Source organism: Vicugna pacos, chromosome 24, assembly GCF_048564905.1.
Source record: "Vicugna pacos chromosome 24, VicPac4, whole genome shotgun sequence".
In the NCBI taxonomy this organism is placed as follows: Eukaryota; Metazoa; Chordata; class Mammalia; order Artiodactyla; family Camelidae; genus Vicugna; species Vicugna pacos.
The window spans coordinates 25,158,340-25,185,762 of record NC_133010.1 but is presented as its reverse complement, the minus strand read 5'-3'; the positions used below and the strand labels follow the sequence as shown (position 1 = coordinate 25,185,762).

The 27,423-nt window shown below is 40.0% G+C and overlaps 1 protein-coding gene across 2 annotated transcripts in view; it reads right to left on the bottom strand.

Annotated features, from left to right (window-relative positions):
* The window catches only part of PTPRM (protein tyrosine phosphatase receptor type M), a 643,552-nt gene that overhangs the window by 595,754 nt on the left and 20,375 nt on the right, over positions 1–27,423 (bottom strand). The window contains exons 2-3 of one of the 2 annotated variants that reach the window (XM_072949242.1): positions 4,406–4,506; positions 3,811–3,936 (exon numbers count right to left, since the gene is read on the bottom strand). The exons of the other annotated variant lie outside the window; for it this stretch is intronic. The gene's annotated coding sequence lies outside the window, so the exon portion shown is untranslated. The remainder of the gene's footprint in view (positions 1–3,810; positions 3,937–4,405; positions 4,507–27,423) is intronic. 2 annotated transcript variants of the gene reach the window in all.

The following is a 27,423-nucleotide window of genomic DNA, read 5'->3' as shown; positions in this document are numbered from 1 at the left end:
ACTGCTTCTCCCAAACATGTACTTGTTGAGCCTTGTTTTGATTGCAAAAGGAGTCACATGCCTCCACAGATGGGCACTGAGGGTCTGCAACCTGGGCTTTCCCAGCGCTGAGGTCCTGCACGCACAGCCAATGTACCCAGATTTGCCTTTTTCGGATGGTAATATGCTTTCCAATAGAGCTTTTATGTTAGTAGATGGGAGGAGGCCACAGATAAGGAGGCAGAAATCAAACTAGACATTTTCCTTCTGAGTAACTTCAAGTTGGAGGAAGAAGCCAATGTTAGGGTAGGATTTCACTTGCAAAGTATGTGAATTCTTTCAGCAAATATCTATTAAGGCCATATATATGCCAGGCACTATGCTATGTGCTATAGGTTGTCTTAGGCTGGACTCCCTCAGAAACAGGCCTGGAGGTAATAAGGGTTTAAGTGTAAGTGGGTTTAAGGTTTTATTGGGAAAGTAACCCCAGGAAGCAATACAAGAGGAATGGGAAAGTAAGAGGGGGGGAAATTCAATATAGGGTATATGGATGAGCAGGTTACCACTGTGGGTAACTAGAACTCACTCCCCTGGGGGCCTCAGGGAGAAAGTGTGGAACAACAGGCTGAGAGCTGGAGCTGCCAGGGGCGAGGAAAAGTGTGAGGTGGCTGGGGGGGAGGCATGGCAGGCCACTGCACTAAGAGATGTCCCTGCACCCACAGAAGAAAGCCCTGCAGGGACTCTCTGCTGTTACCCTGGTAACCTGAATACACCCTGTCCCTTCTTCCCGTTACTTAAAGCTCAGTGGGAGGGCCAATGAATTTCCATTATCTCTGTGCTCTAAACATTACTGTGTTAAGCCAAATCTACCCTTATTAGCCTGCAATCCACATTGCAGACAGTGATGGGGTTTTTGCCAGCAGCTTCTTTCCTTGCAATTCAGACAACTACTGTTTATTACAGGTAACTGGCCAAAGCAGGATTGAGCCCACATGAAAAGCCTCTATTCACAATGAATGGATTGGACTTCCTCTAAGGAAGGGCTGCTGCAGGGACCCTCCCTATGGGGAATTTTACTTTTTTTTTCCCAGCAGGGGAATTGTTTTGCCTTTTTTTTTTTTTAAGTCCAACCACATGACACTCCTGTCTCTCTGAGGATAATAGTGACATTGGCAGAAAGGCTGACCAGAGTTGGGGGGCAGTCAGGCCAGCCCCCCATCATATATCTAAATACTGCATAGTTATCAGTCAAGCTAGAAAACGATCATATGTTGTATCTTCATTCCTCGACAAAGACAACAATATTGAAAGATAAGAAAGCCTATAGTTGTCGTAAGACAAAAATCAGCAAACTATCAAAGACAATGGAATACGTCAGTACACATTTCTACATTCTTCTGTTGATAGTCTGGCTGTACGGATAAGTAATAAAGACATACATAATTCACTCATTATTATCCACTTATTACCTAAATTTGGTTTTCCCTTTATTTTAGTAAAATCACTCATATGTTACCATAATCAAGATTGTCACATAATTTGTGTTCTGGTGACAGCAATGATCTGAAGCTACAATGTTCTGTATTGAACACTTAGCCACATTTCACCAGTTTTGTCCCTCAGTGGCTCTAGCAAGCACTTAACAGCCACATGTGGCTAGTGGCCACTGTACTGGTTGGCACAGATACACAACATTTCCACCATCACAGAAAGCTCTATTGGACAGCACTGATAAAGGATCAACGTATTCAAATTATGCAAAATTTGAGTGTCTATTTACATCAAAAATGTAAATTTAAATGTTTTAAAACAGAAAGTTAAAATCACTTCCCTCTAGTTGTTGACAGTTACTTTCTTCCAAATGGTTCAAAGGTATCTATTAGGATGCAAATGCAACCTACCAACTGTGATGAGGAATCCCCGCATCTCAAAAGAAATTATTTGTAAGAAGCTTAACATTTACTAATTTAAATTCAATTACACCTTATTGATTTTTAATAAACAGAAACCTATTAGCAATTCAAGCATTCAGTGTTCACCCCATCAATGGAAAAAAATCAGTATCATTATTTTGGAAATGTTGATTAAAAATAATTTTTTATAATCTCCAAAAAAATCAGTATCATGTTTCCCATGTTATAACTATACATACATACCATTTTAACAATAATATTAACTACTTAATTTTGAACAATGTTCCTCAGGCACCAGGTTCAATCAACTACATGCAAATACTAATACTCTTGCGTGATTTCTTCCAGAATTGGAACACGAAGAGAAGGGAGAAAATTGGTGATTAGCACCACAAAGAAACCCCACTCATTGTTTAAAAATGTCTCCTATTTTCGCTATCTGAAAGGAAGGATTGATTTTGAACGGATTTGACTTTTCTTTTCACTAAGTGTCCCTGCTATACGTCATCCACACACCTAGGAGTGTCCACCTGCCACGTCCACCACACTGCACCTCCAAAATGTCAGTGCTGTTCCAAGTCCATGGGACCAAAGTTGGGGTGAAGGATTTCTCTGGAGCCTAAATAGTTGGTTTTGAGATCGGAGGTTTAGGGTTATGTTTTCTGGTCTCTCAGCTCTGAGCCCCAGATCTCTAATGACAGAAGTGACCAAATGCCCCTTAGTAAATGTATTTTTATAGGTTCGTGGTACCTGGGGCCCTGTAAGGCCCAGGCCCACGGCAGGAGCCCACACTGTAGGGTGTCTCAGAAGAACTACCTTTGCACAGTGATGGTGTCCGGGGCATCACTGTTTGTGACACGTGTCCAAACTCCATGAAGGTCAAAATGTAAATTAAAAAAAAATGATCTGACCATAACCTATCCTTACCTATTCTCAATGGTATATTGAATTTGGAAGTTAACCACATGCAGAAAGTTCCCAGCGCATCAAAAGCATCACACCTGCAGAAAAGCATAGACTAAAAGATCACGTAAATACCTCCCAAGGTTGCTTCATTGGGGCCAAAGTGACCCAGCAGAAAAGGAAAAGATGGTCATTGTTTTGGTCACTCCTGTTTTGTTTCCTAGGCCTGGCTGCAATGATTAATTCTCAATTTTAGAGGCACACTGAGATCATGGTAGGAACTGGATTTTGAGATAATAAATGGAAAGTGTAAGTAAGCACCTTTGTATAGATTTCACACTGATGTATTCTTTCACTGATCAAGGATAGCATGTCATTGAAAAACAAGCACAAAAGGTAAGAAGGAGGGAGGGAGGGAGGCAGGGCAGTAGGAAGAGAGGAATGGGAAAGAGAGGGAGTCAGAGACAAAGCTAGCTTGGAATTTGGAGTCCAACTTGACTGAGTCCCAACTGTGTGATTTAAATTAGTTAATTTCCATTTCCTGGCTTGCAGAGATGGCATTACATGCAGAAGCTCTGTGTGACTCGGAGGCACTGAACAAACATGCTCTCTGATGAAGTGCGCAGTGCATCACGATCTCTGCCCTCCCCTACCTGTCTCTCCCTCAGGGAAGCACGGAGCCTCTGGGGCAGCAGCGGGAGTGTAGGCGCAGGATCAGCAGATCCCTGCCCTGCAAGCACACTCGTCATCAGAGTCTGCTTTACCTCGTTTCAGACATGAGAGGAGCAAATCGAATTTTTCACCCAGGACTTCGCATCACAGCTTCACTAGCCTTTTGAATGTGTGTACAGGAAACCAGGGAGAATGGGATGAAAATGAAAAACACATCATTAGCTGTTCACAGGGACTGGAAGAAACCAGGTCATTTAAACTTTCACCAGTGAAGCCCTGTTCTCACCTGAACAGAAGGAAAAATAGGAGCAGGTGCCCTTTTTTGAAGTGCTTCATATCCTACCTGAGGCCAGAACCTGTCACCAGCAAAAGGCAAGGCTCCTCCAAGCAGAGTTCAAAGTCACTTTCGTATAAAGGCTGGCATCGCTAGCATGAATTTTTAGATGCCCCAGGAATTCCTTCTCAAGGCCTAATTAAAAGGAGAGAGGTAATAGGTTTTAGTACTTTGCTTTGTCCACATTACCCTCAGAATATGAATTAAGCTCCTGAAATGTTGATAGTAGGCCAATGCATTTGCCTATTCTTTTTAAAAATCCTAGCTCTGACTGTTAGTCTGTGTGACATTAGGTGAGTCACTTAACCTCTCTGTGCTTCGGTTTCCTTATCTGTAAAATGAAGGTAATAACTGCATCCACTTGAGTTGTTATGAGGATTCAATGAGATAATAATGTAAAGTGTTCTGAAAAGTTCCTGGGGCATCATTAGGGATACAGAAGTATTAACCACTGATTTTAAAATCAAATTCTAACAAGTCTACTCTGCACAGAGTTCTGTGTGGGGGTTCTGTGAGGGGAGATGGGAGAGAGACAGCTCATTGGGCCCAGTTACCATTTAGGTGTGATGACATTCAACATGTCCTCCCTTCCATCCCTTCTCACCAGGCTCTTCTTTGGGGCTCATGGAGTTGATATCAGTTTCCAGATCCAGCACCAGACCACGTCCAGAGAAACCGTGAGGCAGACCCTTCCCATCTGCTCCTCTGCAAAATGAGAGTAGTCATTTCTGTCCCGTTCACCCCATTGCGTTGTGAGAGCATCAGTGACAATGTGCATGCAAGTTCTTTATAAACAGGTCCTCAATGACTAAACTTTTAGTTTCTTAAATAACCCTTCTATTTCATCTCACCAGGTGGGACTAAAGGGTCACAATTTGCAAATAGGTCTGTATCTTTATAAAGATCTGTTTCTGATTGGAACTTTCACCTTCTCCCTATTTTAGGTAAAATAATTAGGGAGGTTGATAATCTCAAAAAAATTCCCTAGTCATGAGATTGATAGCAAGGTGGATCCCACGTGGTAGTGAGCTCAAGATGCTAGAAAGGATCATTATTACAGCCACGTCCAAACCTGTGTTCCCCAGGATGGCGGATACAGGAAGTGACCTGCTGGAGGGTCCCTGGCAACTGTCTGATCCCTAGAAGGTGTGTCGCCTCTGCAAGTTGTTTTGTATACTCTGCAGAGGATGCAGATCTCCTGGGCCTTCCCTGCCCTGAGTGGGCAGGACACTGGGCTGCTGACCACCGAGGGGCCTCTGGGGAGACAGGCCATGCTGTCCCCTTTCCTGCTGCCCCCACCCCCTGGACTCAGGGAACCAACTGCCTGCACACAAGCACCTCTCTGACCAGAAGAGACCATCTGCCCTGCCCTTAGGGATGGGCCTGCTCTTCAGGTCTGGAAACAGTGATGTCATAGGCAGACTAACAGCCTCCCCCACATGCACATCAGCTGCAGTTTTCAGGCTGGTTCACTGAATATGGAATAAGACAGAGGAGAAAAACCTGATTTATGAGGATTTTATTAAAGTCCACTGGTGGTCACTGTGCAGTCACTCTATGTATTTTATTTAAATCTCCAAGAAGTCCTAGAAGAAAATGCTTTCTGCTGTCTCCTTTGGGAGCTGGAAAGTCTTTGAGAGTCGGTGGCTCACTGGGGGGTGGGGGGGTGAGATGATACTTGGTGTCTGACTCACAGTCAGTTCCAAGGCACAGGCGTCAGCTCCCCACCCAGCAGCCACTTTCCACGTGGGGGTTCATTAAAGGAGAGAGTGACTGTCTCTGTGCCCCTCTTTTTTTTTCCCCAAAGGCTTTGAACTCATGTTTTATATCAGTCCTTGTGCCTTTGTATGAGGCCACTGGTTTCCTCAGGACACAGTTTGAAGTTAGGCAGCTTTTCCAAAACTCAGGGTGGAAATCATGGTACTGAATCATGTTCCCATGGATTCTCATTTCCTTTTTATTTCACTTCCTTTAAAACCAATCCTTTGAAGTCAATAGGTACCTTCCTTAAAGCTCTGCTTGAGTAATACTATTAAGAAACGTTATGCTGACGATGTCAGTCCTCCTTTAGATTAAATTATTGCAACAATAGTGTGCGGGGTCCTGTGATCTGTAATAAGGCCAGGTTTTCACCAGGAAAAAAAATTTCACCACAACATCAAAGAAAAGATCATCTTTACTTTCTCTTCATCTTTAATAAATTAAAGTTTCCAAATGTTGCATTTTGAATTGAAGTTTCCAGACAGTCATTACTGTGATGATGAGACAAGCAGTGGAAGAAAATATCTGAACTTACCTCACTGTGTTTGGGGGCTAATATTTACTGAAGTCTTCCTATGAGCAGAGTATCTTGCCAGCACATTAAAACTCTGAAAGACATACATGATTTGTATGCCCATTTGAGAGATGAAGAAACTGAGGCTTAAAGACAGCATGACTTAGATCTGATAAAGGTAAGGCAGTATAATTAGGTCATTGTCACTTAGCAGTAGCTGGTCAAGCTGTGGTTTGTAGGTGAATATTCTGATTTCTTGAGCTCCCTTTCTTGATCACTCTTTTGTGTTTGGTCTTCACCTTTGTCTATTTTCCTGGTATAAACTCTTCCTCAAACTGTTGTCTAGCTTGCCATCCTCCTGCACACACTGCACCGACCTTTGTTTATCTGATGATCTGAAAGCTCCCATCTAAGCTTTATCCATCCTTCAAGGATGGACAGGTTAGGATCGCAATCATCTATGGGTAAGGGAAAACCCTGCCAACACCGGCGTTTAAAACCATGGTTAAGGGGATGGGACCAAGGAGCACACTGCCTGTCTCCAAAGTCCAACTTTTCCACTTCCTGAGTAACTTGGGTAAATCATTCAACCTTTTTATGACTCAACTTTCTCATCTAAAAATGGGATGACAATGGTGCTTTTTTCAGTTCTTGTGAGGATTAATTATGAATTCAAGTAAACTGCTTAGAAAACGCTTAAAAAAAAAAGAAAAGAAAAAGAAAAAAAAAGTTACCATCATATAGTTTCTCACATGGAGGCAGGCAGCCTGGGGGTGCAGGCACATCTCCACACCACCCAAGATTCAGGCTGCTCGTTCCCAGCCTTGCAAAACCTAAGTGCCTCCTTCTGTGCCCCAGGCAGAAAGGAAGAGGAAAGGAAAGGCTTAAGACAACTGCTTCTTGGAGGCTTTGGCTCTTTACTTGGGAAGGGAAGACCCCAAAAGGACTTCCTCCTACAGCGCATCACCACAAACGGTGTGATACACTCGGCCTGGCCTCCGGCGTGCCTGGAAGTTTCAGTTACACGTGTTCCAGCCTCTCTAGTGGAGGAAGGCAAGGGAGCAGGTGGCTGGGCATGGTTGTCAAGTGACCTCTAGTAACAGCCGGAAGATCCAGCTCACACCCCACCTGCCTGTCCTCCTCACGTCCCTCAACAGACATGACTTGTGATTTCTTTGGCTCTAATTTATGGTTCTCTCTGCCTGGGGACATACTTTGGCATGTTGGTTTTTTTCTCATCCTTCAGGTGCCAGTTAATGCCTCCACCTTGGGAAGGAGTTCTCTATTTTGAATAAATCCAGGTCTCTCCTCTTACTCTCTTTTTCATACTCTTGTTTGTTTCCTTCATGAGGCTTAATTCAGTTGGCAAGGTAAGAGCAACATCTTTTTTTTTATATTCCCAACAAGCAGGGCTTTCTCCCTGCCCTTGGTACACCACTGTGTCCCCTGCTGTGAGGAAAGGATGCCGTCACCTCAGGAAGGAGGAGGGTATATGTGGAAGTTCATGTCAAAGAGGACAGAGGGGGAGGGCATCCCCTTCCTGCTGCAGAGGAACACTGGAAGAAAAAAGGGCATGGAACTAGAGCTAAGGGGCCAGACATCAAGGCAGAGCTGCCCAAGAATGGGTCAATGGACAAATTTCAGGGGATGGTCTGAGAAGATGGCACGCCTCTAGTAAAAATCCCAAGTCCAACTTGGCCCTAATCCAACCAGGTCAGCCATGATCACTCAACAGCTACATGGGAAAGCAGCTGGATGGTGATGAAGGAATCATTTCAAATGACATATTTTGACAGGATGTGAATGTCCCATACTTTGATAGGATTTGAGATCTTGACCTCACTGCTACGATGTGATGTCTTATTCCCTCAAAAATGATGACCTCTTCAGGGCAGAGATCGCCTTTTTCTTCTTTGTATCTCCTTTGGGGCCTCCTACCCAGGGATCCATGACTATTTGTTAATCGATCACATAAGGAGCTAAAGATAAAAATTACAGAATTAGGATGAGACAAAGGATGACAAATCCCAAGGTTGCTTGTATGTTTCTTCAGAATGGACCGTACAGCCCAGCAGAGAAGAGAGAAACTGGTAGATGGTGATGGCAGATACGGTGTGCGCCCGTCTGAGTTTCTGTGCCACTTCATATCGAAGAACAGCCAAGAAGATAGTAAGATTTTCAGAGGACATCTAAGGTACTAAAATCAGTCTGTAACCTCAAGAAGCAGGGCTTTGTGCTGAGATAATGGCTTGTGTCATACACGTCCTTGCCAAGGAGTCTAGTCTGACATCTTGAAATCTTGATTAAATTTCTAGGTTTCATTCTGTTTCCCTAACCATAGATTTACCTCAAATTTTTTGTTTGTTTGTTTGTTTTGGGGGGTGAGGATTAAGTTTATTTATTTATTCATTTTATTGGAGGTACTGGGGATTGGGTACCAGGACCTCTTGCATGCTAAGCACGCGCTCTACCACTAAGCTATACCCTCCCCCATACCTGGAATTTTTTTCTAACGGTTTGCTTGGTAGAAACTGAGATCTTTTATTCCTGTATAACATGCTCATTTTTTTCCAGGTTATGGTTATGGAGACAGTCAGCTTCCAGAATCAGCCCTAGTGCTCCCCTGTTCCCCTTGTCCTTGGTCCTCTTGAAGTAGCTCCCCAACCAGGAACTCAGGCCCCGCCTGGCGCATAGAAGCGCTGCAGTTCCAAGTCTGCCCTTGACTAGTGGAGTGACCTCTGGGCACAGGAACCTCTGTGATCCTCAGTTTACTTAGGTAAAAGGACTATCAGCACCTGCCCTAACTGACTTATAAAAGTATCAGGAGGATGTGGGGGGAGGGTACAGCTCAGCAGTAGAGTGTGCTTATCACGTACAAAGTCCTGGGTTCAATCCCCAGTACCTCCATTAATAAATAAAAATAAATAAACTTAATTACCTTCCCCCAAAAAAGTTCAAAAATAAAGTTTAAAAAATTACCTCCCCCCTCAAAAAAAGAAAGAAAGAAAGAAAGAAAGAAAGAAAGAAAGAAAGAAAGAAAGAAAGAAAGAAAAAGAAACCCCATGGTATAAAAAAAAAAAAGTATGAGGAAAATGAAAGGAGATCTGTGTGATACGAAACCCTTTACAGAGGGCAAAGTGATACACAGATGAAACTTATTATATCTCATAAATAATCTCATTTATCCCCATTTTACAGGAAAAGATACTGAGGGCAGAAAGGCCTATGAATTTATCGGTGCTCTGGGTGTACTGATAGTGTGTGGAATCCACACTTGTACCCTTGCCTCCTCCTAGAAGCCCCAGTAATGATAATAAAGGGATAGGAGGGGAAAGGAATGAAACCACAAAGATAATAGCTGGGAGAGGAGGCAACAGCAACAAAATCTTGAAAATGGAAAAACGGGAAGAAGACTGGCAATTTACCCAGTGGAATGGGGAAAAACAAACCCTAAGCTGGCACTGAAGAAATCCAAGAAGCATCCAAAGTCCCAAAGGCTTTAGGAAGCAGGGTTTAGGTGGGCTGCAAACAGGATCGGTTGAAGGTCTGTTTAAATGCAGTTAAGAGCCCCCTGGCCAAATCTTCCTTGGTCCGCTCAGCAAGGTGACAGCCTCTCATCTCTCTGGCAGAACACTAGAGGTTAACCACTCAGGCAAAGTCACAACAGGCGGTGACACTGCTCAGGGACATTCAGCACAACTGAGTTTGAGAAGACCAGGATGAAGGTGGAGCTTAAGTGACAGTGTAAATAATGAATTTGGAAACACCTCAACCTTTTTTCCCCACTCAGCTTCCAGAACACTGATGACCAGCCTTTCACCCTCCAGATAAATGATGTGAAGATTCTTCACCGAGCACCCTGACCACCCAGGAGACACGACGTGGGTTCTGACACTGGAGTTCTCCCAGTGAGACTGTCCAGTAGCTAACTAAAGTTGGCAAGCCTCACCCGCATGCTGGGAACGTCCCATGGGCTTCATGATGCCCCATTGTTTCCCTTTTACCTGTTTAGAGCTCTCCTGGGGTATAACTTACAACCATAAAATAATGCCACACTTTTAAATGTGAGTAGAGAACCAGAGACTACCAGAAAGCAGAGGAAAATCTCTACTATGAAACACAATGAACAGAAAACAACACTAGCAAATATTGGATAGAGACATGAAAACTTAAAAAAAATCTATCAATAACATTCTTAGGGCAATGAGATAGAGCCTCTTTAAAGTAACAACAGGATGTTACAGAAAAGTAACATCCAGAAACTAAAATGAATTCTTAGAAATTAAAACTGTAATAGCAGAAATTAAAGATTCAGTGGAAAGGCTGGAAAATAAAGTTGACGAATTTATTTATTTAAGTAGAACAAATCTAATTTCCATTAAAGTAGGACAAAAAGACAAGAAGATGAAATATAGCAAGAAACATGAGAAAATCAGATTATGCAAGGAACATTTATTATGCAGAAAATGAAGTTCCAAGGGGAGAGAACAGAGAAAACAGTGGGAAAGAAATATTCAGGAAATAAACCAAGAAAATTTCCCAGGAAAGAAGGGCATGGATCTCCAGACTGAAACAGCCCTTTGAGTGCTCACTGCAATAGAGGAAAATTGTTCCAAACCACAGCACATCATTGTGAAATTTTAGAACAATGGGACAAAGAAAATATACCACGAGTTTCCAGAGAGGAAAAAGTGGCTTAGGAAAATAGATTTTGAAGCAGAATAACTTTGACTTCTCAATGTACTCAAAAGGCTGGAAAACAATAGAGCAAAGCCTTTAAAATTCTGAAAGAAAATCATTTCCTTTCTGGAACTGCATTCTCCACCATCCTGCAATGAAGTATGAGAGTGAAATCAAAACGCATTCAAATATGTGAAGTTTCAGAGAAATTAACTCCTTCTAAGGAAGCTACTGACAGATCTGCTCCACCAAAATGAGAAAGCAAAGAAAGAATTTAAAAATCACAGAATTAGGGATTCCATGACAACAAAAGGGAAACAACACAGGAAAAACCGAATGCTCAGGATTAAAGCATAGGAAGATCTCAGGAGGACAGCAGTGCAGAAGACTCAGAATAGGCTGGAATGAGTCAGGAGGCCATGAGAGATGTCTCCAGTAAGATGAAACTAACAGAATACTAACCATGTCTAAACATACAGAGAAGGGATTTAGATATTTGTAGGTAGAGTTTGGAATGAATTTGGGGTAGAAATTAGAAAATTAAGCCAGTAAAACATAAATCTACTACTAACTCCAGAAAGTTGTGAAGGAAGGGAAGTGGGATCATAGGATACATGTCTCAGCGGTGAACAGCATTTGGTTGCCATGGTAACGTTAACACTAAGTTTTTATATGACCAAAATTATAATATAGCTGTCCTATGGAGAGGCCGGGAGCCCAGAGGTGTGCTTCTGCTGTGTGCGGCTGGAGGGAGGTGGCGATGAGGCCGGAGGTGAAAGGGGCCCTGACCTTCATCTTCCAAGGTGGGGAGTCAATGGCAAAGTCTTAAATTATTAGGAAGGAGTTGTGATGGTTAGACAGGTGGAGACAAATAGCCAAAGAAACGGCCAACAGAGTTGAAAATGGTCACCCGGAAGAACGGGAAATGTATGTGTGTTGGAGGGGAGGTGTTATCACGTACTCGTTGTGACAAATTGTGTGCATATGTAACTGTAATACAACTATAAACTCAATTTTTCAAAAAATCAACTAAATTGCTAAACTATATTTTTGGCGCAGGGGACAAAATTAAAGTTTCTCCATTCTGATTTTTTTCTCCATTCATTGCATTAGACCACCTCCCTCATTTCTAAGCACTTGGCACACTGAATTTGCAAATGGACAATGAATGGCTAGACATAATACAGAAATAGAACTCTGACCCCCAATCTCCAGGAATCGGCCCAGAAAAACCAACTTGGTATCGATAGTAATCAGCCCAGGAACCCAAATTTCTATAAGGCAGACTTGTAGGAAATCAGACCATAACCCCTGGTAACAATGGGTCCTGCATGGCCAGAACTTGATTAATAACTGACACCTTCCCTACTTTTCGTCCCCGTTTCCAACTTAGGACCAACCAGTGAAAGCCAAGTATGTACCCCTAGCCAATCACATAAGATGCTCCTCTTCTACTTAACTCTTCTAGAGCCCCTAATGCCAGCATCCTCCAGGCAGGGTACAGCCTGCATGGTCCTCCCTTTTTGCCACCATAAAGCTTTCACACTCCTCTGCCTGCCTTTGACTCTCTGCAAGACAAAAGTGACAGTGGCTGATCCTCTTGCTACACGAAGCACCTAATACATTTTTACCTAAATTAAACTAACATCTTAGTAGTCTCCGCTTGCACTCATTTGATTGGTCTTTCTGTATGTCCACATAGTATGGTGAGGCATTGCCAATTTTCAAAGACAGAAAACCATTTTTTTAGACCTTATAACATGTAGATTTTATTTTTTTTAATTGAAGTATATAGTCAGTTCACAATGTTGCGTCAATTTCTGGTGCACAGCACAATGTTTCAGTCATACATATATTCCTTTTCATATTCTTTTTCATTTAAGGTTACCACAAGCTAGTGAATATAGTTCCCTGTGCTGTACAGAAGAAACTTGCTGTTTATCTATTTTATATACAGTAGTTAGTATCTGCAAAGCTCAAACTCCCAATTTATCCCTTCCCACCCCATTTCCCCCTGGTAACTGTAAGTTTGTTCTCTATGTCTGGGTGTCTGTGTTTGTTTTGGAAATAAGTTCATTTGTCTTCTTTTTTCTATATTCCACATATGAGTGATATCGTATGGTAGTTTTCTTTCTCTTTCTGGCTTACTTCATTTAGAATGACGATCTCCAGGTCCATCCATGTTGCTGCATATGGCATTATTTTATTGTTTTTTATGGTTGGGTAGTATTTCATTGTATAAATGTACCATAACTTATTTATCCAGTCATCTGTCAATGGACGTTTAGAGGTTGTTTCCATGTCTTGGCTAGAAAACCATTTAATTTATTGAGAATTAATGTCAGTTATAACAACAATCCAAATGCAAGAAGACTTAATAATTTCTTGATAAATCCTTACACTTATTCACTCACATACTAGGCTTTATTTCCACCTGCCTAGTACTGCGCTGGATATTATGGAAGGTACAAAGATAAGTTTGATAAATTGAGCGTTTCACTTAATCATCAGATTTAATAATTTTAGAGCTTCTTAAATTCAGATAATCAAAGTTACCACAAGTTTAGGTAACTCAACTAAAGCTGTAGCTGTTCTTTAAAGAAAATGAACAGAATTTTACAAAGCAAGTTGCCAAAAAAAGAGATCAAGTTACCATTATACTTTTTAATTTTACATTTTCTCTCAAATTGCCCAATTTAAATTTTCTTACTTCACTACCTTGAAATATGTCTAAAATATGCTTTTTTTTACCAACTTGAAATTCTCTCTTATATTTACTACTGCAAATATAAATGTTAAACATAGTTCATTTATGCACATTTTCCTCTTTGTGCTTTAGAACTGAATCACAGATGTCCTACGAGAGGGCACATATATGATTCTGGAAAATTATTCTATTGAAAATAACAGTAGTTTTTATAATGATGTAAATCTGAGAAAGCGAAAGAAATGGACGTTGGAAAAACAGATGTATTCACTAAAAAACTACTGTGTGCACGTGGTGAGCTAGTTGTTAGCAAGATTCAAATAATGCAAAATCAGTAGGAATTTGGCTAGTCCATGGAGTTGTCAAAGGCACGTGGGATGTACGAATAATAGCTGGAAATTTGTTGTGGACACGAGGCTATTAAGCTTGTCTACTGCCGCATTCAACACGGTAGTAAAAACTATGATTAAATAACTGATTTTATAGCAACTGTTAAAATTATTTGGCCAAAGTATAAATTAAAGTTCATGATGGATGCAAATGTATGTCTTAAAATGTATAATACTAATTTAGGTTCCTTTCCTGTTTTAAAATAACCATGCAGACGAAAGAACGGTGATTACCAAAATAAGAGCAAATTAATAAGGCTGCCAGAAAGGCTTCACAAGAGTCCGAAACATTAAATGTGACTTTTATTTTCAAACAGAGATCTCTTCCCTAGAGGGGCACACACAGCTTGCATGAGCAGAAGTGGAGTGAAACACATGAAATTCTGAGACGCTGGCAGGGGCACCAATACCAGGTCTGGTCCTCCAGAGCCTTCTGTGTCACGTGCAGGGGTGCAGAGGGTGGGTCAACACCCACCCCATCTGGAGAGGTAGTTCCCTAACTGATTTGCGAACTGGTGCTGGTTAATCTTTCTGGTCTTTGTTTCAATCAGCATTGTTCCTTCCCTGGCTGCTTCTGAAATAAAGCTTGTCAACTTATGAAAGATGAAATTCTTGAGTAAAAGAAAGCTCTTGTTGAATGTCACATCCAATGTATCATGGAAGCTTTTTAGAAATGACAAGTGTCCAGGCTGTTCCCTGGTAATCTACCTTCTCTGAGGCTAGGGGTTGGGGGTGGCATTTCCTAAAGCTCTTGACTTGATTGGAGGTTGGGGCTGTGCAGGCTTGAAAGCAGCCGTGTTCTCCAAGATTACCCAACTCGGCCTCCAGCAAAAGGTAAACACACCACGTATATTTGGGGATGGATCCATTTTCAAGTATCCAAGACATGGATGCAAACTAAATGTCACTCCACAGACGACTGGATAAAGAATATGTGGCCTACATATACAATGGAATACTACTCAGCCATAAAAAAGAATAAAATAATGCCATTGGCAGCAACATGGATGGACCTAGAGATTCTCACACTAAGTTAAACAAGTCAGTCAGAGAAAGAAAATATCATATGATATCACTTATATGTGGAATCCAAAAAAAAAAAAGGACACAAACGAAGTTATTTACAAACCAGAAAGACTCCCAGACACAGAAAACAAACATGGTTACCAGGGGGGAAGAGGGGAGGGAGGGATAAATTGGGAGTTTGGGATTTGCAGATATTAACTACTATATATAAAATAAACAACAAAGTTCTACTGCATAGCATGGGGCACTACATTCAATGGCTTGTAGTAACCTGTAATGAAAAAAATGAAAAAGAATATGTATATATATGTGTGTGTGTGTGTGTGTGTGTGTGTATATATATATATAAAACTGAATCACTATGTTGTACTCCAGAAACTAATACAACATTGTAAATCAACTATACTTGAATAAAAAAGAGAAAAAATAAAAATAAAATATATATATGGACAATCTGAAAAGCAAAAATTCTTTGGAGCATAAGTTGGAAGCTGCTCTAAAAGTCATATGAAAGAGAGCCTTTGGCAGATCTTCTAAAGATCTTCCTCTAAATAAACACTGGTCATCACCCACTTCAATCTAGTTTTCAGCTGGTCACGTACCCAACACATATCTACCTTTTCAGCCCAGGTATCCCCATCCTATTAGAAGAAACATCGTAAGAAGTTTTTTAAAAGATACATTCTTGAAATTAAATCTTGAAAGCTCCATTGTTTCACATTACTCCAAAACTCTGTATTTGCAATGTATATTTTAGTCTCTCTGCTCAGAATATTTTATAACAAAAATTACACTTGTCCATGTATAATGTCCAATTTTCAACTTAATTCCTTTCTGTTATTTTCTCTTCCTAGAAGAACTTTACCAATGTGAACTTTTTGATGATTCCTTTTTCCAAACTTCCACCAATATACACTGTCTCCTCGCACAGCAAGATTCTGGCTGGTCCAAAGGTTACAGTGTCTGACAGTAATTCACCAAGGTACCACATTTCAATTGCTTCAGACATTTCAATTAGGAGACCTTTGAAGTGAGAAAGGAAGAGAAACAGAGTGGGAGTCGGGTGATGTGGAAAGAAAAACATCACGAGAGAAGGGGATAAGAAACATCTCTGGACAGTGGGAAAAAAGAAAAAACTAACAGGAATTCTCAGGAACAACTTGATTCTACCTTTGACTCCATGTAAATGTGAATAAAATGCACACATGGATATCCCCAAGTACTGGGTATAACTAGAAAATGTACAGTCCCCTAAGATTATGAAATGGGCCCAAAGTGAGATATTTTTCCAGAAGATGTATTCTATAGTGGAGATGTGATTTATATGAGTCTATCAGTAGACGGAAAAAAAATCTGACTTAAGTGAAAAAGGGAATTTAAAGGCTAAAACAACATGTCGTCTAGAGGATGGCCTAGTTTGGGGCCTGGCTGAATCCTGAATGGATGTCATCAGGATCTTATCCCTCCAGGTTCTGCTCCAAGCCCCGTTGGTCCAGTTCTCAGGCAGGGGTTCTCCTCTTGGTGGCTCACCCACTCAAAGCCCAATACCAGAGTAAAAGAGATGGTTCCTTTCATTAATTCTGCCCAGGTGTAGTAGGCTGAGTCACAGCCATCCAAAGATGGAAAGTGCTAATCCCCAGAACGAGTAAACATTATCTTACAAGGAAAAAACAGGTCTTTGCAGATGTGATTATGTTAAGAATCTTGGGAAGGGGGATTACCCTGGATCCTCCAGGTGGAACTCAAATACAGTATCAAGTGTCCTTAGAAGAGAAGGCAGAGGGAGACTGCACACACAGAGGAGGAGGAGGCCATGTGACCACAGAGCAGGGATGGGAGTGATCCGGCCAGGGGTCTAGGGATGCTGGCAGCCTTCAGAGGGAGCACGGCCCTGCCAGCACTCTGATTTTGGTTCAGTGAAACAGATTTCAGACTCTGGCCTCCAGAACTGCGAGAGAATTTTCTGTTGTTTTAAGCCACCCAGTTTGTGGCAGTTTGTTCTATCAGCCACAGGACCCTATTCCATCAGACAATACAGCTCATTCTGACTGGACCACCCTGAGTCATATGGCCAACCTGAACCAATCATTGAACCCTGACAAGTCAGCCCAGGTTGTTCCTCTCAGCCTTGGGGCTCTGACAGAGCTTATCATGGGCAACTGAGCTCCAAATACAGGAGGGGAAGGTTCCCCCAAAAGGAAAACACAACTGGAAATAGATGACAGCTGGGGAGAAGGAGCAACGCACAGCAGATACCCACTTCATGTTCGAAAGGAGAAGGCAGAAGAGGGGACAAAGTTAACATTTACATGCAAGACTGTTACAACATCAGTACACTTGAACTCTGCTCTGTGTTCTGCTGCTGTGATGGGGATACGCTGAGGTGAACAGATACCTCTTGCTCAGAGCAGATTTGTTTGTATTGCCAATTGTTGGACTTTCTCCAGATCTGACTTGTCTCCTTTCGGAAAAGTTGTACATAAAGATCAAATGTATGTGATGTGATATAAAGCTAGGATAATATTGTGTATTTATTTTCTAATATACTTTCTGATTATATCTAAAAAGTTGTATTAACTATGTTTGCTACCACAAGAGCATGTGCCTGAGTCTGCAGTGTGAAGCCTACAGTGCACTCCACCACCTCTTTCTGGATTATATCTGACCCACCTTTGCAGGCTGTGTTCAGGGATGGCTCTGCCTCTTATGAGATCTATGACCCCGGCTAAGTTACAGACACTTTCCTGATGTTAGTTTCTCTATATGTAAAATGAAAATATATAATTTTACAGGATTTCTTTTGAAGATTATCTGAAAAGCATATGTGAAAGCATCCAACTGGGTACAAGCACAAAGATGCCAGTAATGTTCTGTTATGAACCTGTCATCAATAAGCAGAAGTTAGATCATTATTCCTATAATATGTCCTCTGCTTATCCACACTGAAGGGCTTTCAATGACTCATTTCAGCTTCAAAAGGTCCAGAACATGTAGTTTCCATTTGGCTCAAAAAGTTTATTTGCAGGAGAAGCTGATGTCAAGTGCACATTTGGATTTCTCACCGCATTCTCCTCTTTTGAAACTTTGTAAAATTTAAAATAAGACTAGTTTCAGTGCTGAACCAGGCAGAGCTATACCTGCTTATTTATTCCTAATTTTCCATGCTAACAAAATGTCTTTGAGAGGACGGAATATCACATTCCCTGTCCCCAAACTGAGATGGCTTATTTGCCTTTTTTTGAAACCGTCAGTTTTTATTTTGAAGGTTTAAACTAATTGGATCTATGAGTTTTCCCCTAGCTCTTTCATTATTTACTCTCAAAAACTCCAGTAGATAAGTCAGGCATAATTTCCCTTTATGTACATTTTGCTGGAGGGAGTAGGAAAGCTGGCTTTGTTTCATCCATGGGGAAGAGAAATCCCCAATTAGGGTGCAGGTTATCCCCTGTGCTGCTGTGCCTGTGAGCTGGTGTCTCTCCTGGGGAACAATGCCACAGCAGCCCTGAGTTCCCTGGGGACATTTGGGAAAATTGACGGTCAGGCTGGACAATTCTAGGGCATTCGTATTACTCCATCTTAGCCCAAGAAATTTTAGAATTCATTTGTAGAGCCCCATAAACATTTGATTTCTGAGCATTATTACTTCATGAGTATCTGTTTGTATTCAGGGTAGTTGGCATTCCAAACATAAACCTAAAATGACTAGATTTTACTGGGCTTCAGAGACTTCAAGAGATACAGAGATGAAATACACAGAAACAACTTTCACAGATGTAATTAAATGTTTGCTAAAATCTAAATAATGGAAGCTTACTATTTAATGTGGAATTTTATATCTCTTGTATTTCTAATTTACACCTTGTTAAGTATCACAAGATTTTACCTGTGAATACCATAAATTCTGGAAACAGACACTCCAAACCTTGACATCCTATAAGTAGTGGGATTATGGGCAATTTAAATTTTTTTTTCCCTAGGCATCTTTCTTAAAATTTTTATATTTAAAAAATGTCATATCCATAATATGAAAATTTTGATTAATATTTTTAAGAAACAAAGAACATTTTAAAAGAAACAACAATCATAAATATGTATTGCAGTGTTAGTTTTGTAAGTTAAAACTGGAAATACATGCAATAACAGAAAACTGTTTAATTAAAGTTTCATACTCATACAGCAGAATGCAATTATCTCTTACTTAACAAGCGTTTGTACTCATTTTTGGGGGGGGGAGGACATTACCTTAGAAATGTGTACCCATTTTCCCAATTACCTATTTTATTCATTGTTTAGCCAAGACGTCATCCTTCTGACTCTGTGCCAGCCTTTACCCAAAACGGTTGTATTCTAGTCCCCACATGGAAAGCTTGCATCACTAAGAAGCAAGAATGATATTAATTAAAGGAACACCAATTTATGTTTTCACTTGGCTCTTCTGAGAATCTGACTTTATTGCTAACAGCCAACTTGAGACTGAGATGAAAAGGGCCCTTTTAATGGTGAGGAACTAGTATCCTGGATGTAGGGACATTCGGACTAGAGCCAAAAGTATCTGGAATTCACCAATGAACGTGAACGTGAAAAAGCAGAATATCCATAACTATTTCATCTCTGAAACTGACTAATAAAAATACGGTTCAAATTTTTTAAAAGGGCAAAACTCCGTTAGGCTAAAAAGTGATTGTGTTAAAGTGGGGATGATTGGAAAATATGGGAACTTGGGATTGAACAAAGCAATTCCAATGGTTAAGCTCAGTTCTAGTGAAGGAGGGAAACAGACATGTGGTTGCCAAGGAAGCAGCCCAATTAGGACTGTGACATTTCCATGGAGGGGTCTCCTGGGTTGTTCATTGCCCTCTTATCTTGGTAAAGGAATTCTAGACCTTAGAAAAGAAAATATCTGGTGTCTTTGAATTTATCCAGTGTCATCCAAGACCATGACTAAAGGCATAGAATCAGGCAAGGCACAGCTAAGGACCTATCCACAGTAATTAAAATTAGCAGATAATACAGACTTGGTCACTTGAAGGCAAAATAGTCCAGAATAATACATTTGTATATACTATTGCTCTGAAGTCTTCAAACACCATGTATAATAACCAAGCAAAACCAAGAAGGTTCTGAGCATACACAGAAACTCCAACTGTGTGATGGGTTTATTTTATATTTAGCCCTGATGAGAAAAACAATTTATGTTACATGCACTGATGGCCGTCAAAATGTAATGGTTATCCATTTTATTCTACCTTGGTATAAGTATTTTTCAAATGTTTTCTCCTGTTTTATCCCATTTTTCTACCAAGAAATTAAAGATAGGTACACAATCTATGCCATTATTTTCATGGAATTATTTGCATAAAGAATGATCACAATTAGATATATCGTGTACCGTATTATTGCTTTTTCTCAGCTGTGCCCACCGGAAAATCTAATTAGTGATCTTTGTAACCTAAGCCAGACCTCACCATTCTCCCAAAGGGAGTCTGAAGCACACACCGGAAATGGAGTACAGTTAATCTTTCTGTTTTATCAGTGTGGACTCTAAGCCAGAAAGCCCCTTAGGAAGGGATCTCAGTAATTCCTTCTCTGTGATCTTTTTAATCAAAACTAAAAGACCCAGGCTTGCAGAGAACAGCACAGAATTTTTAACCCACTCTGGCCCTTCTTGGAATTAATTGTTCTTACAACCTTCACACCCTAACTCAGAATGTATTCCTTTTCACTCTGTCAGAGCTGCAAACCAGCAGACCTGGTGTATGAAATAAGAGTTCACCGCTGCACAGAGGAAAATCCCCAGTGTGGCATGGATCCAAAGAGAAGCTTCTATTCAGTGCAAACATTAAAAGAGATTAAGCCCTACGACATCTAGAAAAGACACACTTTCACAGTTAAGTCATCTTTTGCAATTTTAGGTCAGTCTTTATTACAGAAATAGCTCATAGTCATGGGATGGACTCAAGAGGGGGTCTTTGCTTCTTTCTGGGAGCAGCATCTAGAATGCATGCATGTGCTCCCAGCTGCACAATGATGTCTTCTTTAGGACAAGAACATTTTAAGGCCTGTTCCAAGCATGTGTAATGGGAAGACCTCAAATCTCCCGCCTCCTTCACTCTGTTATCATGATGAAATGAACTGCTTTGCCTCAAGTAACAGCTATTCTGTTACTATTCTGTCTGCTCTTAGCACAGACACAAACACTGCAGCTCTCTTTTGGTGACTTTTCTTTCTTTTTTTTTTTTTCACTCCATTAAAACTCAGTTTGTGACTTTGAACCTAAAATGTGTGTCTTGTGAGCAGCTCAGGGTCAATCTAGGAGAAAGATACAAAAATTATATATATAATTCTATATATGTAGTATTAATTATAAATACAGTTAACCCTTGAACAACACAGGTTTGAAATGCAGAGGTCCATTTATAAGCAGATCTTTTTCCATAAATACTACATGATCCACAGTTGGTTGAATACACAGATGCAGAACGTCAGATGCAGAGGCAGTAAAGTTACAGGCAGATTTTTGACTGTGTGGGGATTTGGTGCCGCTAACTCCCACATTGTTCAAGGGTCAACTTTATATAAAGAGACCCAAAATACATAAGGCAAAAACTGATATAATTGAGGAAAGAAACAGACAACTCAACAATAATAGCTGGGACGTTAATTACCCACTTTCAATAACCTGCAGAACAATGAGGCAGCAGGCCAACAAAAGACTAAAAGACTTAAGCAATCTAATAAGTCAACTAAACCTAGAATACACTGCTAGAACATTCCATCCCACTCCAACTATGGCAAAATATATGTTCTTCTCAAGTACCCCTGTAACATTCTCCAGGATAGACCATACATTGGGCCATAAAACAAGCCTCCTAAAATTGAAAAACACTGAACTTACACAAAGTATGTTCACCAATTACAAAGGAATTGTATCTAAAATCAATGACAGAAGGAAATCTTTGAAATCTAAATATGTGAAAACTAAGTAATACATTTCTCAATAGCCAATGGGTTAAAGAAGAAATCACATGGAGTATTACAAAATATTTTAGATGATAAAAAATTAAATCACAATATCCAAAAGTGATGATATGCAGCTAAAACAGTCTTAAATGGACATTTTTAGCTGTAAATATACATATTTAAAAGAAATCTTGAATCAATGACCTAAGCTTCAACCTCAAGAAACTAGAAAAAGAAGAGAAAACTATTTAAGATTCAAAGTCACAAAACAAACACAAGAAGGAAAATAACAAAGATTATAGCAGAAATGAATGAAATAGAGTGTATAAGAACAATAGAGAAAATCAACAAAACCAAAAGTTAGGTCTTTGAAAAGATCAATAAAATTGACAAACCTCTGGCTAGACTAAGAGAAAATAAAAAGAGAGAAAGAGAAGACTCAGAGTATTAAAATCAGGAAAGAAATGGCAGCATCACCACTGTCCTTACAGAAATAAAAGGATTATAAGGAAATAGATGAGGAAATGTATGCCCAAGGAACCACAGAGTGAGTGACAATGGATGACACAGTGGGAATCAGTGTGGACAGATATAGTGATTGATAAGAGGGACCCTCTTCTCCCTGGGCACTCACACACCTTAACACAGTATAAGCCCCAGAAGCTTGATTAGGTGTAGGAGACAGTTCCAGAATAGTTGGGGTGGAATCACCTGTTTGGGGTAGAACCACATGTCTGATGCTTAAAGTCTTTATTAGACTAACAGAAAATAAAGAATTATAATATTTCTTCCACATTTAATATTCATACCTATTCCATTATTTTAACAAATGGAAATTACAAAAAATCTCAAAGTATCCCTCAAAAATGATAAACCCAGAGGGATAGCTACTCTTACTATTATAGAGTATCTATTTCTAGTCTTTCTCTGTTCCTGTTGTGTGTAGAAATCTCAGATATGTAAGAAATGCAAACATAGTTCATCTTAATTTTTATTTCTAACTCTCCGTTTACTAGGAGCAGAAACTAATCTCAGTCAGTTCACGATCTGCCCATACCCTGGGGCTGCATCTAACAGCTCCAGGGAGAAGGGGTAGGTGTAGCTCAGTGGGAGAGAGCGTGCTTAGCATGCGTGAGGGCCTGGGTTCAATCCCAATACCTCCACTAAAAAAAAAAAAAAAAAAAAAAAAAGGCAAAAAAGCAAAAGCATCCAGGAAGCCTGCATGGACCTACACGGACCTGCACGACCACCCGCCAGGCATCAGCCCGCAGTCCACATAGGAATCCTGACCACACAGTCTCCCCGGACTGGCTGCATCTCAGGAACCTTAGGCAGGTTGCCTGTGTTGCTCTGGAATTGTGGAAGCCACTTGCAGTCTGAGGTCTCTCCCCACAATTATGTCCCACCCACGCCAGGGGAAATTATGCTCCCTGCACCATACTGGAAATTGCCTGGATTCACCATGCAGATGTTTCTTCTGTCCCTGCATTTATTGGGCCTGGAAAAATCTGAGCCCTTTCTAGTTCTCCCAGGTTTGGCCCTGGTGTAGGGACAGAGGTCCCTCGTGAGGTCAGACCTCCAAACCTATCTAGAAGTTTTATCAAAAAACATTATTTCATTGTATGAAAGAAGCAGAATTTACATAACCATTTTCTTGTTTATATATTTAGATTACATTAATCCTTCACTATCATGTTACGCTGCCTTTTTCTCCTCTTCTTTTAATTAAAGTATAGTTGATTCACAATGTTGTGTTAGTTTCTGGTGTACAGCACGGTGATTCAGTTATACACACATATATATTGTTTTTCATATTCTTTATCATTATAGGTTATTAACAAGATGTTGAATATAGCTTCCTGTGCTAAACAGTAGGACCTTGTTGTTTATCAGTTTTATACACAGTAGTTAGTGTCAGCAAATCTCAAACTCCTAATTTATCCCTTGCCCCCCGTCTCCCTGGTAACCATAAGTTTGTTTTCAGAGTCTGTCTCCGTTTTGTTGCTATTTTGAGTATCTTTGTAGTGAAAGCTTTATTCATTCCATTACTATGTATTTAGGAGAAATTTCTAGAAGGGCAATTTATGTGTCAAAGAATATGCTTATTTTAGGGCTTTTCTATATGTTGCCAAATCACCCTCGAGAAATTTACTTCTCAACACCAGTGAATGAGAATTCTCATTTTCCCACATGGTAGAAAATTAAGCAGTAAATTAGTTACACGGATCAAATTCTTGCTGTATATTTGTGTGTAATTTCTGTATGCTGTTCATGATTCCATAATAAAAAAATACACTTTGATAATTTGTAAAGTAACCAGTGGAGAACTACTTTTATAGTTAAGAGCAGGAAATGATTATTTTTAAGGCTAAAGAATTAGGTTATTCATGAACCAAGTGACTAAGAGATCACTTCTTGGCAGAGTTTCAACAAGGTTAATGATCAGCTTTTTTTCCCCCTGCTATTTTCACTGAGTACAGAATTTATTAAAAATAAAAAGGGTCTGCAACAATAATAGTAATTGTGGGCTCTGGTAAGCTGAATGGCCCCATAAAGACGTTCACATCCAGATCCCTGGATCCTGTGAACATGTTACATGCCATGGTAAAAGAGACTTTGTAGATACAAGTAAGGTAATGGATCTTAAGATAGAGAGGGCCCTGTTCTGAATTATTCTGGTAACAGGAAGTCAGAGAGATTCCAAGTGTAAGAAGAATTAATGCCCTTTTGTTGATTTATATATAGAGGCTCACATGTGAGGACTGAAGAGGGGCATCTAGGATCTAAGGGCAGCCCCCGGCTGGCAGTCAGAAAGGAAATGAGGACCTTGTTCTATATCTGTAAGGAACTGGATTCTACAAACAACTCTAGTGGGCTTACAAGTGGACTTTTTCAGAGCCTCCAGATAAGAGCCCAACTGGTTGATGCCTTCATTTCACCTGTATTTCTAAGCTGCATAACTGTGAAATCATACGTTGGCATTGATGTAAGCTGCTAAATCTGTTACTGTTTATTGTAGCAGTAGAAAATTACTACATTGGCCAAATAAATAAATGGAAATACTTAAGTACACAAATAGAAATGAATTAATGAATAAGTGAATCAAATGTGATTTAGCAGTGGGAATTGTTACATACTTTTCAAAAGAGCTGTGTAGTCACAAGTCTGTTTCACTTCCAAGGTCCTTTGAATCCTTCCTTTCACTTTGTGGGTTTATGTCAAAAGTTTTGTCCCATCTACGACTTCCAAGAGATGGATGGAACCACCATCTCTGCTCTGTTGTGATCAGACTTACTATTATTTTTAGTGTGTAGTAGCTATTTTGTGTTTGTGATTCCTCACAATTATTACTTGAAAGAGTGTGAGCATTTCCCATCCAGCACACAAATCATTATTCTTCTTACCAGTGAATTCACAATTGATCACCTACATATATTTATTCTTTTTCCAACAGGTATTTACTAGACTCCTGTTCTGAGTATAGTTTTTGGCTAGGCTCTGAGGCTATTATAAAAGAAATACAGATAGTTTCCAAGGGAAAAAGTAATTTATGTTCTAGACATTTATGTCTAAGTTAGGGCATTCCCACTCAGAATGCATTTCCACATTGAAACCAAACTAAAAATCTTGACTCTGCACCTAAATCAGCCCACAAGAGCCCATTTAACTCAAAATTTACTTGAAGAAATCCTAGAATAATTTCACCACTATTTTTTTTCCTATGGAAAGAAAGATTCAGTTTTCCAATTTGTAATGTTAGAAGCTCAGCATCCTGCTAGAAGAACTGACTCTAGCAGCAATATTGGACATCAGAAGCCCCACTGAGAAATGGAGCATATAGTTCATATAGTTCTATACTTTAAAAAGCCCTTACTATATGCTTGAATCATCCTTTTTGTTTTGTTTTTTTGTTTTTGTTCTCTGGATGATAAATACCACTTATCCTTATGTTGGATCATCATGTCCTCTTTTCCATGTCTACTATCTTTGCTGTTGTTCCTTTCACTCTATCCAGATTCTGTAATATCATTGTTAGCTCTCAGCATCTGTGCATCTATCACACTAGATATTTCATTTCCTAGAAGCACTAGAGGATAAATGGCAGTTACTTCACAGAGAAGTCAGTGTTCAGATTCAGAATTTGTTTCCTTAATTTTTCATGTCTTGTCATTAATAAAGGTGGTGCTACCCAGCCAGACATGATCTGCCATCTTTAAGACATGCCACCCACATCAGGGAATGTTTTTCTCCTTGGAGTCAAATCATGTACATGAACCATTCCAAGAGTTAGGCTGATAGATAATTTATATAATGTGGTATATCCAGAGAGATGATATGGCAAAGAGATATCAGTTACATACAAAATAAGTGGTACAACCAAAAAGTATTTTGGGAGTTAAGAAAATGGAACTCAGGCTTGTAGGGAACAAATGAATGACTTCCATGGGAGGAAGAGTGGACAAGAATAACCACATCAATTTGTATTTTAAAATAATTTGCCATCACATATTCATGATACTTCAAGCCTAGACTTAGGTGGAAGAAAGGATAAAAAGAAAAAATCCATTGTCTATGATTAGTGTAGAGAGAGAATTCAAAGGAAGTTTTTAAGATTTTGAGCCTGAGTGAATGAGAAATGAAGAAAGTTTGGGGGATTAAGAAAAGAACAAGCAAGAGAGGGAGGGGTTGGGGAGCAGAGATGCGTTGTTCCTGCCCCAGAGCTTGATACACCTGAATTTGAATGAGAGCAGTACAGGTAGAGTGCACATTAATTTTATTAGTCATCTGAGATTAGCAGACTCTGGGGGGTCAATTCCCTTGATCCAACTCCTTGAGTGGTTTGGAAATGAGCATATCCATCCATTAATTTACATTGGGGATTGTATCCAACAGGATGACTGATGTGGTCATTCGCACATGTCCAGTGGGCCACTTAGATGGGAGTCAGTGGTTAGTCATTATTGAATCAGCAGGTTGATTAGTGAACAGAGAATAAGAACAGACAGATCTGGCTGTAATTAGGGGTTATCCAACTTTCAAACAAGAGTTACTCTTCTTGGTCCTAGGAATTTTCCTAAAATATTCCCTAGTGGTCTTTAGAGTTAGTGTATTTCCTTCCCTGGAGATTGTGAGGGCACACTGACAAATTCTACTATACTGTTCACTTTCTATATTCCTGATCTATCATCCAAAACCTCAATCATTTCCTTACGGCAGTTTGCAATTTCTTAAATTACTGCTAATCTTCCACTAGTTACATTTTAAACTGATGACTTCCCATTTCCTTTTCAAGAAGCATGCTAGACCCCTGGTGAGACTTAAAAAGCACCCTCCAATTGCTAGCAATATGTTTGTGAATCATCTCTTGGGTGGCTTATTTCCTGCAATGATTTCTGCAGATGGTTAATCTGATCCATTTTATGTTGATTCCTGTTAGCACTGACCTCTGAGCATAGTAATATCTGACTATGTCCTAAATTTAGATTCTGCTTTTTTTTGTTGTTGCTTTTTTATTAGCCTTCCTTTCTAAATTTCCATATTTCTGGCACTTCCCAGAATTTAGAAAGGAAGGTTGGAGGGGGAAC